This window comes from Falco cherrug, chromosome 1 (genome assembly GCF_023634085.1).
Source record: "Falco cherrug isolate bFalChe1 chromosome 1, bFalChe1.pri, whole genome shotgun sequence".
Classification (NCBI taxonomy): Eukaryota; Metazoa; Chordata; class Aves; order Falconiformes; family Falconidae; genus Falco; species Falco cherrug.
This window is the reverse complement of record NC_073697.1, coordinates 72,360,678-72,379,442: the sequence shown is the minus strand read 5'-3', so window position 1 is coordinate 72,379,442 and position 18,765 is coordinate 72,360,678.

Here is an 18,765-nt window from a genome sequence, read left to right as displayed (position 1 = left end):
GAGGCTAATTCTGAAACTAGAATTTTCCCAACATAGATCAGTGTAATGGCTTTTCCAAATATCTAAAGTAGGGTAAGAGATACATGCAAGAGGAAGAGACAAACATTTTAGCCCTCAGATCACTTATTCGAAAGTAACTGCTGTACAATATTATAAATCCAAATATTTTTAGTTCTAGATGTCAACATATTTATAGGTAAAGGAGGAAAAAAAAAAAAAAAAAAAAGAGGAAAGGAGAAAGTGGAGGGAGACTTAACTGGAATAACACTACCAACCCACCCCTCAAACTGGGTGGCAAATGCCATAAAAAAAAAATAAATACATACTCGGTGAGTTTTAAAGAAAAATACTTCTGCTGATCCTCAGGTAATACTACCTACCACTGCTTCTTAATTTTTTTATCCATTGTAGGAAAAGTGAAATGTATTACATAAGTTTGTTAGAAATTTTTTGCCAGTTGAAAGTGAATCTTCAGAGGAGCAATGAAATCCCCAGAGAATCAAAGATTAAGAAAGCCTGTGGTCATGTAGCCACCCAGACACTTTCCAAAAAGCTGGGTAACATTAGGCTGCACCTGAAGAGAATTAAACACACATCAATTTTCTGGAAACTGTTCTGTGGAACGAAAAGTTTCACAATCAAGGACAGACTTCAAAATTTAAATGACGTACCAGATAGTATGTTTACTCTATGTTTTTCCAGGAAAAAAAAAAATTCTATGACTACTTCCATCAATCACTGCAACAAATATCACATGGAAAAGACAGGTAAAAAAGTAAACATTATGTTAAGATTATGATATAGAGAGAAAAGGCATTTCAAACTGAAGTGTGAGTTTCTCTGAGATCTGCCCAAGGCAGAGCTTATTTCTGCCAGGAATACAGGTTCTATCATGCAAAAACATTTTTCTTTATTTCACCATTGTAAACTAGTTTAATTACAGTTATGCTTCAGAATAAAAATATGCAAATACACATGCACCACCCTTGATTTTTACTTTTTTTAAACAAAATTATAATAGTAAAAGTACTCACAGCAACATAATATTTAAGAATATGACAAAATTCCTCCTCCGAGTAATCTCTCCTAAATTCTGCAGGGATTAAAAGACAAATAATTTTTAAAATCTACATTAAAAGAAAAAGAAATAACTGCCACAATTTTAAAACTTATGTCAGAGTTGAAACCATGACCTAATAGCTGACAAACGTAACCAATGTATACACAGCCAGCACATAACACAGAAAAGAAAGCACTGGAGAGGCTCTTGTAACCAGTCACAGAAATACATTATTACAAGGGCAGAGCAGCTAACAACAACTATTGCGATTTAACTGACACATTTGTCCACCTCTGTACAGCACAGCTGAGACTCCACTCTAGCAGGGTGATTCCACCCCTTGGAAAAGGCTGCAGCCTCCACCTGCTACCCCACTGGGCAGGGATGCCCGTCCATTTCTGAATATCTGAAACTGCCCCAATCCCCCAACACATTGGACATTCCTGATACCCAACACATAAAGGAAGAGGAAAAGGAAATATTATTTCATTTTTGTCAACTGTTTGAACGAATACAAAATGGGGGAAATCAAACACTTAATCATTCTTTTGTCTTTTCTTCCAAAATTTCATTTACCAATCCTTCATAAAACCTTTGTGAAATCATTCTCTTTATCTTCTAATGGAGCACACTATTTCTAGAAATTAAGATTAAACTGCTTTTGAGTCAATTTGAGTATCCTATCAAACACTATCTGAGCTCTGCTCTGTACTTCCAGATGGGAATGACTGATGATTCACTCTGAAATTCCTTGTATTCTACACAGGAACAGATGGCTTCAAAATCATGGAAAAAATTCTGCGGACATCTCAGGGCCTGTGCCTTCAACCAACCAGTTAATACAATATTGGCATTCTAAGCTGTTTAGAAAGGTGAGCTAGCTCCTGAACAAAAATACAAAACTGATTTTTAGTTTAAAAGATCCTTTTACTCTCTGAAGTATGTTGCATAAGCAAAGGAAGCAGAAACCTGCAACAGAAGTATCCCTACATGGCCATATTTATTTTTACTTCTCTTAGTGGTGACACAATGTAAATGTGTTCATCTGGTCATCTCTAGAATGGAGAGCTACACTTTTGCAACTTCTGAAAGCTTCCCTTTTCCTGAGAAAGGTCATGACTGATTGACACATTTGAGTCTGCAACTTCAGAAGCAGGTAAAACTCATACACCGGAAAAGATTTACTTAGGGAAAGCACTATACATTCATAGTACTTTAAATACAGCTAATTACTCAAACCTCACAAACCTTCCACCAGAGTTCTAAGTAATCACAGTGGTACTTTTACCCCCACTTGCAAAGAGCAAAGCACAGCGCCTCTATTTGATTTTGGTATTTCCATTCTGACATGGGTTCACTTCCATTTGTATTCAATAAAATCCTGCAGCTGAAGTATGAGTACTGTTATGAAAAGAAGCAATGAGGTGGAAAACTGTCTTTTGAACTACTTCTTTTACTGTTAAGAAAGTCATGGTATATTTCAAACAAATAGGAACTGTTACTATCTCTGAAAGCATGTACCCTGGAATGAATCTAATTTAATCCTTACAAAATAAGTTGAGTGGAAAACACAGTTCAGAAAGCAATACTGTACAGTGAATTTCATTTACAAAGAAATGAAATGACTTACCATACAACTATAATCTTTCCTCATACTCTACTGTGATGTTATGATTTTATATAGTGCCATTTTCTTTCCTTGTATTGAATACAATTTTAGTTGTCTAAAATTATTTAGATTAACTTCAAATACATATAATCCCTTGAAAAATATTTTACATTATTAAATAAACCCACATTTTGGGTTTGCCTGGCTTCTTTAGTGGGGGCAATGTTCATCTTAGCATGAAGTAAACAATGAAAGATTCCAGAGTAACAGACAACAGCAACTAATACAGACTTCTCGAACCACATATGAGGCAATGAAAGATCAATAATTGCCTGTTCCCAAGTGCTTATTTCAGTAGTGGTTTAGTTCTCATTAAAGGTTAGCTCAAAAATTTATTACTATATTCTAAAGTAACTAAAATATTTGGCCAAATCCTGGCCTTTAGCTAAAGGCTGCAAGGCAGAGCAGCCTGGTGAAATACAGAAGCATCTTTAAGCAACAGAATGACTTCTGAGGTCCACTGAATACATAGATGGCTTTCCAGAATCTCCACCTATTTTTAAATTATGTTGAGTTGAAAAACTTGCTCCTCACTTAAGCAAATGAATGGGGTTTTACAAAACCAACTGTATTACAAAATCCATCTTTGCGATTTCTTCCATAATAACCAAAGCCACAAGGGACTCAGTAGTCCCCAACAAGCAACTAGTTTATAATATCACTTTCAGAATTGAAGAATGTGAAATGGACAATATAAAATGAAGAAACTTATTTCTAAGAATAATAAAAGTCTTAGTTGTAAGCTATAGACATACTCCAAAAGCCAGATACTGTGGCTGAAGGACTTCTTGATTCTCTTAATAGCTCTAACAGATTATTTCTTTTCACTGTTAGAAAGACAAGTAATACTAGAACATAGATGCAATTCAGTGCAGTCCTGTAAACAATCTCCATGTTACACAGATATCCCCTGGGCATCATGTTACCAATGGAAAACATACAGCAACATAGTGAAAAAAAAAAAATAATACAAAAACCAAGCCAACCCACAAAACACAAACAAACCACAAAAAAAAAAAAGCAAAAAAAAGGCAAGCCCCCACCACCCCCAAGAAATTATTCCATGTGCCACCAAATCTTGGTGGTCCACACTATGTCTGAATTATATACGATTTCAACCAAAGACTATTTCTCAAAAAAATGTGCCATCCAATCTCTTAGAAGCATATGGAACACAAGGCTAAAATTATGCAGGATTTTTTATGTATACACATAAACAAGCATACTAGGGAGTCACCATTTGTTACAAAAAATATTGCTATATTGAAATGAAAAAAACCAAGAACACAGGTGTGCCTCCTGAGTTTCCAATTGCAAACCCCTAAGGATTCAAGCTTTTCTTCCAGCAGCTTCAGAGAACTCATGCAATGACTTAGAAGCCAAATAGAAGAGAAAAAGGAACTTATTATACATACTACAGCTGGGAAGACACATGGGTTTGGTTTGGGTTTCTTCTAGCTTTGTCTTCTTTTTCTCCCACCACTGGCCAACAGATTGCACAGCCCAACAAGGCCCAAATGCAAGGTTAGTTGAAACCCATGTGAAAAGATGATCCTTCGTTAACCTCATGTGCAAAAATTTCCAGACATAATCTGATAAAGTCAGATAAGTACATGCTTACATTATTTCAGTGCTTAAAATTTAGCATGGACTCATATGTGCTTCTGCACCTAAGTCAGAAAAATCACAAAGTAAACACTAACATAGAGTTCCAAACCACCAGTCTATCCACATGTCAGTGGAAAAGGATTTCAACACAGGAGTATGTTATAACCCACCTAAGAAATGTCTGCAGATCTTCAAATCCCAGAAGCCTGGAGAAAAATGAAATGTTGACATGGAGAGCTTCTTTCAAAATGTCAAATGCACTGCAGAGATCCCTATAGACCAATCCTGTACTCACAAAAACATGGAAAAAGTATAAGGATTTGTCTGCCACAAACACAGACATAAGAGAATTATTGTCTCATATAAATTCAGTAATACTTACATGCATGCCTCCTTAAGGGAATAAAAACAAGTAAAGAACTTGGTTTTGAGTAACTGAATGCAGTACAGCTTTAAATTGAGATGTTGAATAACAGATGATTAAAACCAAGGACTTGGAAATACAATTATAAAAACAGATTATGCAGGGTCACAAGCCTCCAGCTTTAATCATAATTTGAAACAACTCCCACCATGAATAGCTTCAATTGCACCACTTATAGGAATGAATGCAGATGACAGTGCATCACTAAAAGCATCAGGACAAAACATTTCCAATACTAAAGCTTACAACACCCATATCACCTAAATTTTCCATTTGAAAGGCAACTACTCATACACTGCAGATGGTCTTTCCCCGAGTCTAAAATAAGAAAGAATTAACAAATTATCGGCATTCAAGCTTTGATTTTCCCATGAACTTTGGAACACAGGATTAGGAATTATCATAAGCTTGATAGTATCCCAGAAGTGATGGATACAAACTGCATGCACTGACAAAACACACAGAGGTAATGAGCCAAGTGAAGATCACCATCAATGTTGTAGTAGTTCAAGCACTGAGGAAGAGAGTAAGCAAAACAGTTTCCCAAAAGAACATATGGAGTGGGTCATTGTTTCAAAGCTATACAGAGAAATATTTTAACATAGTACAGAGTTAATACAAGTACATTAATAATTAAAGTTTTACAAGGGGTGTTAATTCCTTACTTAGCAGAAGATAACTGGTTCCACTGTATATTAAAATAAAGGGAAACTGCAATGTAATACAGCAGTAACAGATAACATCCTATCAAAATTATTTTGCAATAATGTATCAGAATTTCTTACAAGAGTATGGAAAAAGATATCTTCATCATATATAAAAATAGCTATCAAAGAACAGGAAGGTCTAATGTAATTCTTAAGTAGGAACCCTCCTAATTTTCAGAAACTGTAGGGTAGTCTTGGAATGAAAAAGATTGCAAGTGGTCTGGTATGGTGAAGTAATATCAGAAAGAACAGGAAACAAAGTCTGTGCATAAAAGGCAGAAGACGGACGTGATTTTCAGCTTGTGTTACCCTTGAAATGTCTTAATTCAGTTCATGTTTTAGGATGATACTGTTGCTTGAAAAGCAGTAAGGTGGATGATGGTGTAAGCCAACACTGCAAAGTGGAAGGAAGCAGAACCATTCCTAGCCAGTTTTCTGAGCTGCATAATCGAAATCTCACACACTTGGTGCCAGAATAAAAGTAGACCAATACATGCAGGAAAGATTTATTTCACTGTGAAACATCAACAACGTTTCATCACAGCTCAAATGTACATGGACTTAAGAAAATAAACAAGTATAAATTAATTAATTACTGTATTAATGAAAACTAGGATGAACTAACAAAGGTTATCTTCTGAGAGGGAGGGAATACTGGAGACCAAGGTAGTGTAACGCACTGTTTTAATATTGCTGTAAATAAGAGATTCATTTCTTCTAAAATCCCTTAAAACAAATACAAACCTTTGGGAAAACACCTCTAGGGATGGATTCAAACATCTGGTTTTCTGCCTTTAAGTTATCCAACCATATCACTCATATGATTAGAAGTTTTGCATATTTAGCTCTACCTCACACCATAGCATCAACGTACGCCTGGTCCCCTAGAAGGTAAATTTCCACTAAAGGAGGAACTACACCACAACCCAGAAAATGACCTCTGGTTCACATAACTGGTTTGGCACGTTCACTATCAGATGGTGTTTTAAAAGACTACACTTTTAGTGTAACGGATTACAGTAAACTGTCTAAAGGATCTCCATTAAGATAACAAAGGACTGAACATAAAAGAGGTTTTTACATGTATTGTTAAATCTTCTGCAGTTAATAATACTGTGTACAGCTACATCCATAAGTATACAAACATAGGCTACAAAGGAAAAGAATGCAGCTGTCCAGCTCATGAAGCTGGCATATGGAGTTCACTCACTCTAGCTAAACTAGTTTGTCTCATTGTCAGAGACCCCACAAAGTAATAATAAAAGTATGAAAATAAGCAAAAATATACTTACTATTTCCTTTTAAGGTGTGCCCAGCATCTACCTACAGTAAGGGAAAAAAAGAGGAGGGAAAAAACCCCACATAATTTACAACCTGAGGATCCACTCCAAAGATCACTCAAGTCAGTAAGAGCTATTTTCTTCACTCACCAGATACCAGATGCTATTGATTAGAAATCTGGATCAAATTTTAAATGTTGACTATCATTTTAGAAACTTGCTTTCACTTAAAAAGGCATCAGAAGCAACAGAAGTAGTTCAGCCTCTACATGTAGTTCCCAGGAACTAAAAATAGTGCTGCTTACAAGACGCAGGGGTGGTTGGGTGTTTTTCCCCCTAGGATTTTTTGGGGGTTTTTTTGTTTGTTTTTTAGAGCTGACAGTATATATTAGCACACATGAAATTACTAGAAGGATGTTCCTTTGAAATGGTACATTTCACACCAGTTTTTCAGATATTTTATTATTTTGTATGTATTTCCTCCTAAATTTTAGGAAATTGCAAGAGTGGGGCGCTTAATTTCACTGTTACTAGTCTGATGTTATTTCAGCTGATTATGAAGCTTCATTTTGCATAAAATGCGTCAAAATATTCTGAGAGCTTTTATTCTGAAGCAGTACAAATTAAAGCAAGCAATCAGAATGTATAGAATATTGTTTATGTTGCCCTTTACTAGTACAATCCTTTGAACAGCATTCCATTTAGAAATTAGCTGGCCTTCCTGTAAACAAGTTGATTGCAAGACAAGTTTGAGAATTGATCTCATATCTATTCAGTAATTTTGGAAACCTGGAAAAGCATTAGAATTTTTATTTCTATCAGTTTTATTGTTTTTATTCCCTTGACCTGATTATTTAACATCTTCTTTCATGAAATGTGAGCAGCATTTTATGAAAAATTATCCAGGTGTATCTGAATTATGAGATCGAATCTGCTGATCAACAATGCTGTCAATGTTGCATAGAGCAATTTGTCATAAGAAATATCTTAATGTAGTGACGTATCTTGCAATTTTCAGGTTACTAAACAAATGAAGTTTTCTAGGATCTTTCACAACAGTTCAGAATAGACTAACCTCCAGCAATGCTTATTATACTTACAATACCTACACTAATTAACTTTTGAATGCAGATTAAAAACTGTTGCCAAGTGTTTTCTAACAATGGAAATACTTGTTAAGAAGTAAAAAAAAAATGTAATGAAGGAAAATAATTATTTTATTTAAAAGTCTAGTATTTTTTAATTGTAAAATAATGGTAAAATTACATAATTATGTTTTACTAACAGGTAGATGCCAATCACTTTACTTTTATATTCCATCTGATTCTTTGATGTGTCCTCCCATTTTTCTATCTTCAGATTGCATGGTCTATAAATTGAGATAGCACATTCAAAAATACCTGGCTTATTTATCCAAAAATACTCATTCCTATTCAAGTGTTGGTCAAATAGTTTCATTTGCTGAATACAATCTCTTATACATGTCTACCAAGATTCCAGATCCATATTTTAAAACTCAATAGCGGTCAAATATTTTCAGAAATCATTGAAATTTGAAAGATTCTGAATGAAAGTTAGAACAGCAGCACTGGATTTTTTGAAAATGTATAAGGAATGCTTGTGAAGTTTATGCTCCAAGTTAACAAATTGTTCTCAGTTCCCTTCTATCACATTTGGAAAATTCATTTTAAAATGTCTGATTTTAGGACAAAATAGAGAGAAGTTAACCCAATTAATTTTGAAAATGATGGCTCTAATACAGGTGCCAGAAATTCTGTTGTCTGGAAATGTTTGATTAAGCAATAGTGAGATGGAAACCTAAAAGAAAACCATAATCATTTAAAATTGCATCCAGATAAGCTTTCTACAGTCTTTTGGCATGAACATATCCTGCTTAGCTTAACTAAAAAATGCTGTAATAACACTGATTGACAAGTTGTTAATAATGCATGTTTTGAATTTTCTCCTTTGTAAAGAATGTACTGAAATAGAGAAAGCAAATTAAAAGTAAGCATATGCATATGTCCATTACTAATACAGGAACCTGCATACCTATATTTCACAATTACCTTGTAATATGTTGGAGAGAAACTAATTTTTTAAGCCACTGGAGCTGGATAATGCCTTTTAATAGCTGTTTTGCCCCATTACTTTTAATTTGAGTAAAAAAATAAATTGCAGTCTTTTGTTAGAATTGTATCATAAATAAAACATAGTGCAATTAAATAGCTAACATTCAATGTACTAACCAATACTTGTAAAATGTAGGAAAAGCGTTAGATGGTGTCTCTGGCTGCAGATCAGTGAAGGAAGTAAGAGCAGGATCAGTACTTGCCACTCTAATGGTACAGTTGAATTCTACAATAATTTTTGCTGAAAATACAGAAAATATTATTTTTTCTCACTTGTTTTATACACTTTGTTTGCAAAAACCTAGAAAATAATGACTATAGTAACAAAGGTCTATGGGCTTTTCCACTATAAAATAAATAAACATAGCAGAAGTGTTTACTTCTCCTGCCTGTCAGGCCACTAAGCTGGGGGTCATTATGCACACCTGGAGAGCCAGGCTGTGGCCACACTACACACATCTTCCCTCTCACTGCAGCAGTAGGTGACAATGGCTTAAACTAGGAAAACACAAGTACTGTTTTCTGGAATAAATGTATTTGCATCTCAAAACATACTGGCATAGCTTACATTCACAATATACAACATGCAATACAGTAAGTCCACTTTTAGAAGACTAAATAACAGGGTTATACTTTAGAAATACGGGAATTATTCTGCAGTTCAGGATGCATATCAAGAATAAGTTTATTCCTTCCAATATAGACATAATGACATGAGAAAATGTCTCAAGGACTTGAAAAACAGATGTTACTTCCTATTCCCTCACCCTTATTTTTTGTAGCTTTGTAACATATTTATAAAGCATCAATAAACAACAATTGATCAACACTGTTTTTACTGTTTAGGTCTCCAGACATCACTTGCACAGAATATACTATATATTGAGAAGTGCACTAAAAATTTGGTAGGAAGTATCATACAACATAGGCTCTTCGGTGTTCATTTTCTGTTTAATTCAAATATGACAGCTATTGCAAGGTTAAATCTTTCAAACTGGTATGTCCTTTAAAATTTCTTAATGCCCAAGGTGTCTGAAATATGTCAAAGTTGGTGGAAAAGACCTGTCATACTCTTATTGAGAGTAACCATTCACCAAACTTCAAAAAAAATCTTTGATATCAGGATAAACTTCAAGAACATCCTATGGAAGTACAAATGCTTATGCCATGTGAATTATAACCATAATCAGAGCATTTTTTGTTTGCCACAACTGTTATGAAAAGAGTAACACAGACCACATATTTCAGTATAAAGGACTTTGTGCTAACAGCTACCAGTGAAAGAACCTGTGGTTTTGTCTTTGATTTCAGTAATGTCAATAATTCATTACTGGCCAAATTGTTCAAATTGAGGAGTTCTCAGTATCTGAACACTACAAAAGGCAGCTTTTGATCTGGCTTCTTCCCGATCCTGTCAGAAGGGAAATGAGAGCATTTTTGGAGAAGAAAAGACTGAAAGAAAAATACCCGAGGAAAAGGAGATCAGGTGGAAATCTGAGCTTTAGAGTTTTAGCAGGTTATTCCACAATTATTCTCAATCCTAAGTATTGGCAATAAACCAATAGCAATATTTTCTGTCTAATTCTAGCAATTTGCACTTCAATTTGTACCATGCACATCTAAGCTAAATTTCTACAGTGTCACTCTGGGAATATCATTTGAACTCTTTTAATGTCCTACTAAAGCCAGGATAAGTTGTGGAAATCTTTTCCATTTTCTACCTATTAAAAATTAAACGAAATCACAAAGTACAGCATTTAAATATTGATCTTTACCGTATACAAGAAACTAACATTGTTGCTGAGTTCCTGCTGCTGAATATGAGGTGGGCCATAAATACTGCAGTAACATTAATTGCACGTAAAAGCCACTATTTTAATGCCAGACACAGTAAATTAGAACAATTTCCTCTTGTTTAACGCCCATCATTAATACATTAGCATACATTTTTATGTTCTTAAAAATGACTGCCCTATTACTGTAGCAATATTTGAGAAGATATTTAAATTATATTTACTGATGGGTAACCCTCTGAAGAAAACAGGTACTACACATTCATGCTATGCTGGTATTTTATGATCTGTCCCATTCTGACGCTGTTTTTTTTTAAGTCTCTTCAACAGTCTTTAACGCTATCTCATTAATCATTTTAAGTTGATTGAATCAAATTAATTGACCCCCACAAGCCTGCCCATTAATATCTATTCTTTGGCTTCAGCTCTGTGAAATTAAGGATCTTCGTTTCCTTTATTGGACTTCTTAATTCTCGCCTTCTCTGTTCCTTTTAATTTAAAGTATAAATTGTTTTCACTGACATGTTCAAAGCCTTAAGGAGAAACATTTCCAACTTCAGTATAACACAAAAGCTGTTACAGATGAAATCTAATCTTTAGGCTTCACAGTTTCTTTTTAATACACTTAATGATAACACTGTTATGATCATTATAAACCAACCATATAAAAAAAGCTAAACAAGCCAAGAATACCTCCTAAGTACTACTACACTTCATTTCAGTTCCAAAGAAACCTACATTTCAGACAAATGCAGGGGGGTTTAATTTCCTTTCATATGAATTATATTTGATAAGAACTACTTTTGAAAGAAATACAGAAGTATGGAGTCAGCTAACAGAATTAATAAAGAAACAAATCTCACATCACTTCACATCATCTGAACACAACTTTTGTCCCTTATTTGGGTCTCTGTTGTTGACTACATTTCAAGTTTACATTTTCACAAGTTACAACTACCTTCGTAAATGAAGAACGATCTTAACATTCCATATGATTTTCTTACAAATACCACTGCTGCTAACTGAAAACTTTGAAGACAGCATAATTAGTAGCCCCTCATCAATGAGGTTTTTCATAGGCGGTGGCCCAGCATTATTTTTAGTGGTACTCAATTCAGAATAACTCTTATCCAGATTTTAGAAACTCAAAGGTTTTATTCAAAGGGATTTGTCATATCCATTCTGATTATAGCCCTGCACACTCAAAACTTGAAATTGCTGTGACTTTAGCTAGGCACACACCCTTAGAGGGAAACTGTTGCCAACAAGTGTGCCCAACTATCATTAGTAGCAGCAGCAGCAGAGTTCAACAGTACTTTGCAAGGGGTCACAGTAACAACTGTATGTAACAGCAGTTGCCTTAGGACAAGGTGTATTTTCTTCCAGTCTGGATCTCTTGTACATCCTTAACTCACCCTCCATGCCTCCCAAAACTGAAACTCAGGTCAGCTTCTTCTTGCAGAGTGTCATTTTTCAAAGGTATCTGCCTCTGGGAAAGATTTTGGTTCAGCCAGAGATTAAGCACACCTTACAGGTTAACCAAAGAAACGTTACTGTGATTAATCACTGCAAATCCATTGCCTCCGACCACCAGAAAATAGTTCATATATCATTATGCATAGCACACTGCCAATTTTTAAATCAGGGGAATTTCTAAACAACTGAGAGAATTTTGCTGTAAACAGAAATGCTATTATAACAGTGTATTGCTAATACAATATCATTAGTATTATATTTGGAAAATGAAACGATGTTATCATTTACAGGTATAAGTATGTTTATCATAAAAATAAAATATTGCTTCAGGGAAAAAACAAATTGCTTGAAGCACTGTCCAAAGGTTTTCTCTTTTCCCCCTCCCCATCCAAAGAAAAACGATGGTTTATACTTCATTTGATTTCAGATATTAAAAAAAATAATAAAACCAAATGAGAAATTAAAATAATCTTAAAACAAATAGAGAGTTTTGTTCAACTTAACTTTTATCCACACTGTAAGTTGAGAACCACATACTACAACTGAAGGAGTTGTATACTGCATTATATTGTTTATTTGGTGGGGTCAGTTTTTTACAATTTTTTTTTATCCTTGTGATTTGTCTTTTAAAAACCCTATTAATACCTTCAACAAAGTAAACAGTCATTTTCTTGCTTTGGGACCCACACATTATACTCTTTTTCCTAAATTCATCTGTCCATTAAGTTTGTAATTTCCTTTGCTTAGTATCAGCTGCCTGTAGAAAATTGACATTCTACATATGAAACAAAAAAAAAAAAACAATTTAAAATTGATATGACCAAAATTCATACAGAGATCTCAGTACAGCTGCAGATCTCACATAACTATATCAGCTGACCATCCTGAAGTTTATAGGTTTAATTTAGCTTGTGATTTCTTCTGCTATTTTTACTCAGCAATGGGTAAAGAAAAAATTCTACCAAATTCATGCAATATTAAATACACCAAAGAAAGACCACAGTATAATCAGTTATGGGATAAAGCACCCATGATTGTCAGTAGGGAAAAAGTGGATCCCTTAAGACATACTCTTAGAGCCAGTAAGCAAAACACCTTCAGTCTTAAAGATCTTCAGAATTGCTGAAACTGCCCCTAGTCACACTCCAATGCATCACTTTTTCTACCCCAATTTCTCCCTCAAGTCCTTTCTCATGGAAGCATATCCTGTATACTAAGTAGTATTTATAAGTAACGTGATGATTCTTAGTGAGACCTTCATGTGAGATTTAAAGTACTTGCTTAAATGCAAGTTTGCTTCAACAAATAGATGCAGACTTCTAGAATCATTTAGGCTAGAAAAGACCTTTGAGATCATCAAGTCCAACTGTTAACCCAGGACTGCCAAGTCCACCACTAAACCATGTCCCTAAGCACCACATCTACACATTTTTTAAATATCTACAAGGATGGTGGTGCCACCACCTCCCTGGGCAGCCTCTTCCAGTGCTTGACCACCCTTTTCAGTGAAGAGTTTTTCCTCATATCCAGTCTAAACATCCCCTACTGCAAGTAGAGATCATTTCCTCTTGTCCTGTTGCTTGTTTACCTGGGTGAAGAGACCTGCCCTCACCTGTCTACAACCTCCTTTCAGGTAGTTGTAGGGAGCAGTAAGGTCCCCCCGAGCCTCCTCCTCTCCAGGGTAAACAGCCCCAGTTCCCTCATCCACTCTTCACAAGACCTTTTCTCTAGACCCTTCACCAGCCTCATTGCCCTTCTCTGGACATGCTCCAGCACCTCTACATCCCTCCTGAACTGAGGAGCCCAAAACTGAACACAGCATTTGAGGTGCAGCCTCACCAGTGCCAAGTACAGGGGGACAATTACTTCCCTGCTCCTGCTGGCCACACTGTTTCTGATACAAGCCGGGATGCTATCAGCCACCTTGGCCACCTGGGCTCATGTTCAGCTGGCTGTCAGCCAGCATCCCCAGGTCCTTTTCCAGTGGGCAGCTTCCCAGCCACTCTTCCCCAAGCCTGTAGTGTTCCATGCGGTTGTTGTGACCCAAGTGCAGGACCTGGCACTTCTCCATCTTGAACTTCATACAATTGTCCTTGGCCCCAGCAACCCAGCCTGTCCAGGTCCCTCTGCAGAGCCTTCCTACACTCAAGCAGATCAACAGCAGTGCTGGTTGTGGCTTCACCAAATGCAGCAGAAGCAACACTGAACAGCAGCTTTGGAAAAAAAACCCTAAGCACAAAAGATCTACTCTGAATTAGTACAAGCAGCAGCCTTCTTTTGATATCAACAAGCTCTTTTCCATTTCTTTGTCTTTCAAATAATGTCAGATAAGACATTTTACCATTTTCCCAAAAGCAGCTGTGGCATTTGTCATCCAGGGATGATAAACTCAAGTCCAGCCTGAGAGAAGTATAACAAGACATACCTATCAATCATACAGTCACTGTAGAGTATGTAACTGGAAGAAAGAGGACCCCAAATAAAAATAAAGAAAAGGAAAACAAAATACAAACCACATAACAGCCACTAAGGAAATGATTAGTGATTTATGTCAGGGGGGAAAGAATAAGGGAAACCAAATCATTGGTGTGCTGAGAGTGTGAGTATTAACTTTTTCTGGTATGAGAAATATTTAAATTTATGATCTTACTCTGTTTTTTATTCCTGTTATCACAGATTTAAACAGGATTAGCAGATAACTTCCAGCAAATAAATTCAGATTTGCCACCCCTCTTATTTCTGCAGAACACATGGAAAAGAAAAGTGCTATAGATTCAGAAACACACATAATGCATGCTGAAAACTTACATGACATTGTACAGTACATTCTGGAAATCAATTTTTAATACCTAAAAATCGACCACGTGTAATTATGCCAAGTCACTGCCATGCTAATGGCTCCAAAAGTGTTTCATTAAGCAGCAGCAAACCAGGAAACAGTGACGTGCTCAATATAAAATGAAGATGCAGTGAATATAGAGTATTCGCATGATACAAGCTTCAAATGAGAAGTATCCATCTGCATATGACTAATGATTTGTTTAAAATACATATCTGATACATTGTATCTAAAACATCGCTGTAATTTACATTGACCCTGTCATCGTATTTGATTTTATCTGTATTATTTTCATTGATCCAAATTTATCTTGTATATTTAGATGTTCTCCTGTAATTTAATTTTAAAATGATACTGTAGTTTAATAGCCATCTTAACAGTCACTGGTCTCTAAAGAATGGGATAATATTGCAAAAATTTTTAAAAATACTTTATTTCACTGTAAAAATTATCCCTGTCATGCTATTCCACTCACATTAACAAAACCACCATAATTTTGGCAATGTTTCCCCATAAAGAGTGTCCCCCTACACCCACAAACCCTTGTGCATTTGTTAACACCTCTCTGGCTAATTGGAGTACACATGTTCTTATTTCCTAAACACTTCTTCACTCCTCTCCACAATGACATCTTTCTTAGAAGACTCTTAAGAGTTATTAACACCTATATGATCCATGGCATGCATGTCAATCTCTGAAACCAGAGACTATCACGCCAGCAGTGGATTTCAAGGTGGATAGAAAATATTTTTTATCAAGAGCAATGAAGGTTAACTGTATATTCAGCTGCACCAGAAAAAGGACAGATTTTCAGAACCTGACAGATTTTCAGAACTTGCACAAGATTTCAGAGTCTTGTGCAAGTCAGTCTAACTGTGAAGGCTTTGTGTCAGAGGCTGGAATAGATGACCTTACAGGGTCCTTTCCAACTTCAATTTTTCTTTGATATTATGATTTTCAAAATCATAAAAGAAACGTGTGTTTAGTTCTTTCTGCAAGGTTTTGTGAAGTGTCTTTACTCCTTTACCTGTTTGCTCCCTCATGCCTTGAAATAACCTTAAAACTCTTCTCAGTGCTACTACATATGATGCAAAAGGAAGAAGATGGCAGCTGAAGATCTACAGAGCAGTGTTCGTGAAGCTCTGCTCCATTAAATTTCTGTCAACACCAATGGTCAAAGACAATCCTTTCTCAGCACTGCTTGGTTTCACATAAAAGGGACAGTCAGCCACCATTTTTTGTCCTTCAAGCTAATTAACAGTGAAAGCAGTTGAAGCAGATTCCAATAGTCTATCAAGAAATACGTTCTAAAACTCAAGACAACAACTTGTAAGACTCAACATAACAACTTATGATCTGAAAATTGTGGTGATTTCTGTAATACCAGAGAGATAAAAAACAATGCTTTCACAGCCTAAAATGTGCTAGATACACATATTAAGTAAATAACACTGCCTTGATATTTCCACAATAAAAATTCAAGATTTTTAAACAAATTGTTGACGTTGCAGCTATTTTAGAAGTACAAACGCACTTTGAAGAGCTTAAGTAAGCGTTGAATTATCTTCATAAATACTAGACAATAGACGACAATAACAATCCCATTATGAATCTTCAGCTTTATTTGTCCTCTTGGATAAGTTCATTCTATAATACATTACTGGCACTTTAACAGCCAGCAACTCTTAGAATTCCTGATTACATGATTACACTCAAAAGCCTCATTATTTCAAAATGTTTTATCATCAACTGATCGCTTTCATACCGCTTTGGGGACAACTCAACAAGGCTGTTCTTACAAGATTAGCATCACAGTCGTTACCTACATTTTGTTTACTTAACTCTACAGGCCACTAAAATCTCAAAATTTGGAAAAGGTAGAGAAAAGCTTCCTCATATGAAAGAAACAGGTAAATGGTTTATTTTCATTCATCTGGTAAAGTATCTTCCCCAATGTAACGATTTTATTCCTTTTTATTCTTAATTTGTTACTTGGCTGAGGATTAAACAATGTACAAAGAACAGAGCACACTACAGCTGTATCATTGCATGCTGTGATCTAATTAGTCTTTATCAAGTAAATAGGAAAGGACTCAGTCAATATTTGAATGAAGGATTTCCAGTTAGCATCTGCAGTGACAGTTCTGACAGTTTTACATGCAAGTCTGCCTTCTGAACCACAGTCAATACTCCAGCCTAGTGTTAACAGTGCAGGAACATTTCTCTGCCATTTAGCTATTGATAACTCAGTAACCCATATTTTCTTAGTCACCAGCTGGGAGACAGGAGACACAGCACTGGGCTGAATTTAAAAGCTCCTCATCTTCCACTGCAGTTCGTTGCAGCCATGGAGTTGCATGTGTGGCTCCAATCCACTAAAATGCAGTTTTGGGCTGGGACTCAGCAGAGAAAACAGTATTTGCCCCTGACCCATGCAGCACATCTGAGGATCTGAACCTGAAGAAGTAGATCCTCCTTCAGCTCTAGTACTGATATTTCACTATCTCTTTCTCATCCCTAATTTCTCACAACCTACATCCAGGCTGTCCTTGACCCACTTATACTACACCTCCAGCTCCAGCAAACCAGCCATCAACACCTTCTCTACGCAGTCATGGCTCTGTGTATCAGAAGGTGTAGCTTCCCAGAGTATCCTTGACTCAAGGAACTTCCAAAGTAATTTAGCTGGGATGAGTTTATATGACTTTTACCGAGCAGACTCCTACAGTTATGACTAAAAAGCCACTCTTGTTAAAAGCAGAACCTGTCCAGATAGTCACAGAGAAAACCTGTAACAGTTTTTCAAGGTGCAGAAGCACTAATCCCTCTTGTCTACTTATTGCTCCCTCTAGTTTCAATCCACTGCTGCAAAAAATGTCCAGCAACCTTCCTCTGTCTTCTATTGGATGGTGAATCAATATTCACTTCCACTATTTTTACAGCCTCAGAAAAAAAGCTCTACTTATTTTTTTTTTTTTACAACTCCTTAATGACAGATAAAATGGCAGACCCATCCAGATGCTTACTTATGGAAGCAGAAATGTTTCAGAGACACTACTACTATGAAAAGAAATTGCTGAAGTGCCACAAAGAAGGACCTACCTTTTAAGACTTACCACAGTTTAATTCTAACCCAGGCCTGTGAACAGGTTGTCCATTGTTAGCTAAAAGATGCTCGCAGTTAATTTGGGGGGGCTTATTGTGGGGGTTTTTTATTTTGTTTTGTTTTGTTTCCAAAAGTATGCAAAGTATTCAAGCACTCTGAAAATATACTGTTCTCTGAACCAAAGTGATGACACTAGGAATGATCAGCAGATTCACCTCAAAATGTTATGCTTACGAAGTACTCCAAACTACAGTGCAACAGTAAGTGTTCAGAATGTTCAGTAGATGCAATGCTACTGAAAACGGAGCAAAACATAATTTCTTATCAAAAGGAAAAATTGAGAATATTTAAATACACAGAACTTGGAATGCAATATTTATGACTTCCTGCTCTTGGAGAACAGGCCCATAACCTGAGATTCATTTTCATTAAAGTATTTTTATACTGAAAGCTATGAATAAGTAATAATTCAAAAACAAATAAAACTTTTTGAAAGCAAACATAATTCTTACATATACGTTCCATTTGTGCATGATTTTGAATAATTTTCCTTCTCTTTGGTTTTCCCTTTCACTTCTAATTTATATTCTTCAATTTCATATTTTAGTATCATGAACAAATTATTTCAATATATTACAAAGACAAATTGTTCCATAAGTAACAGATTGAAT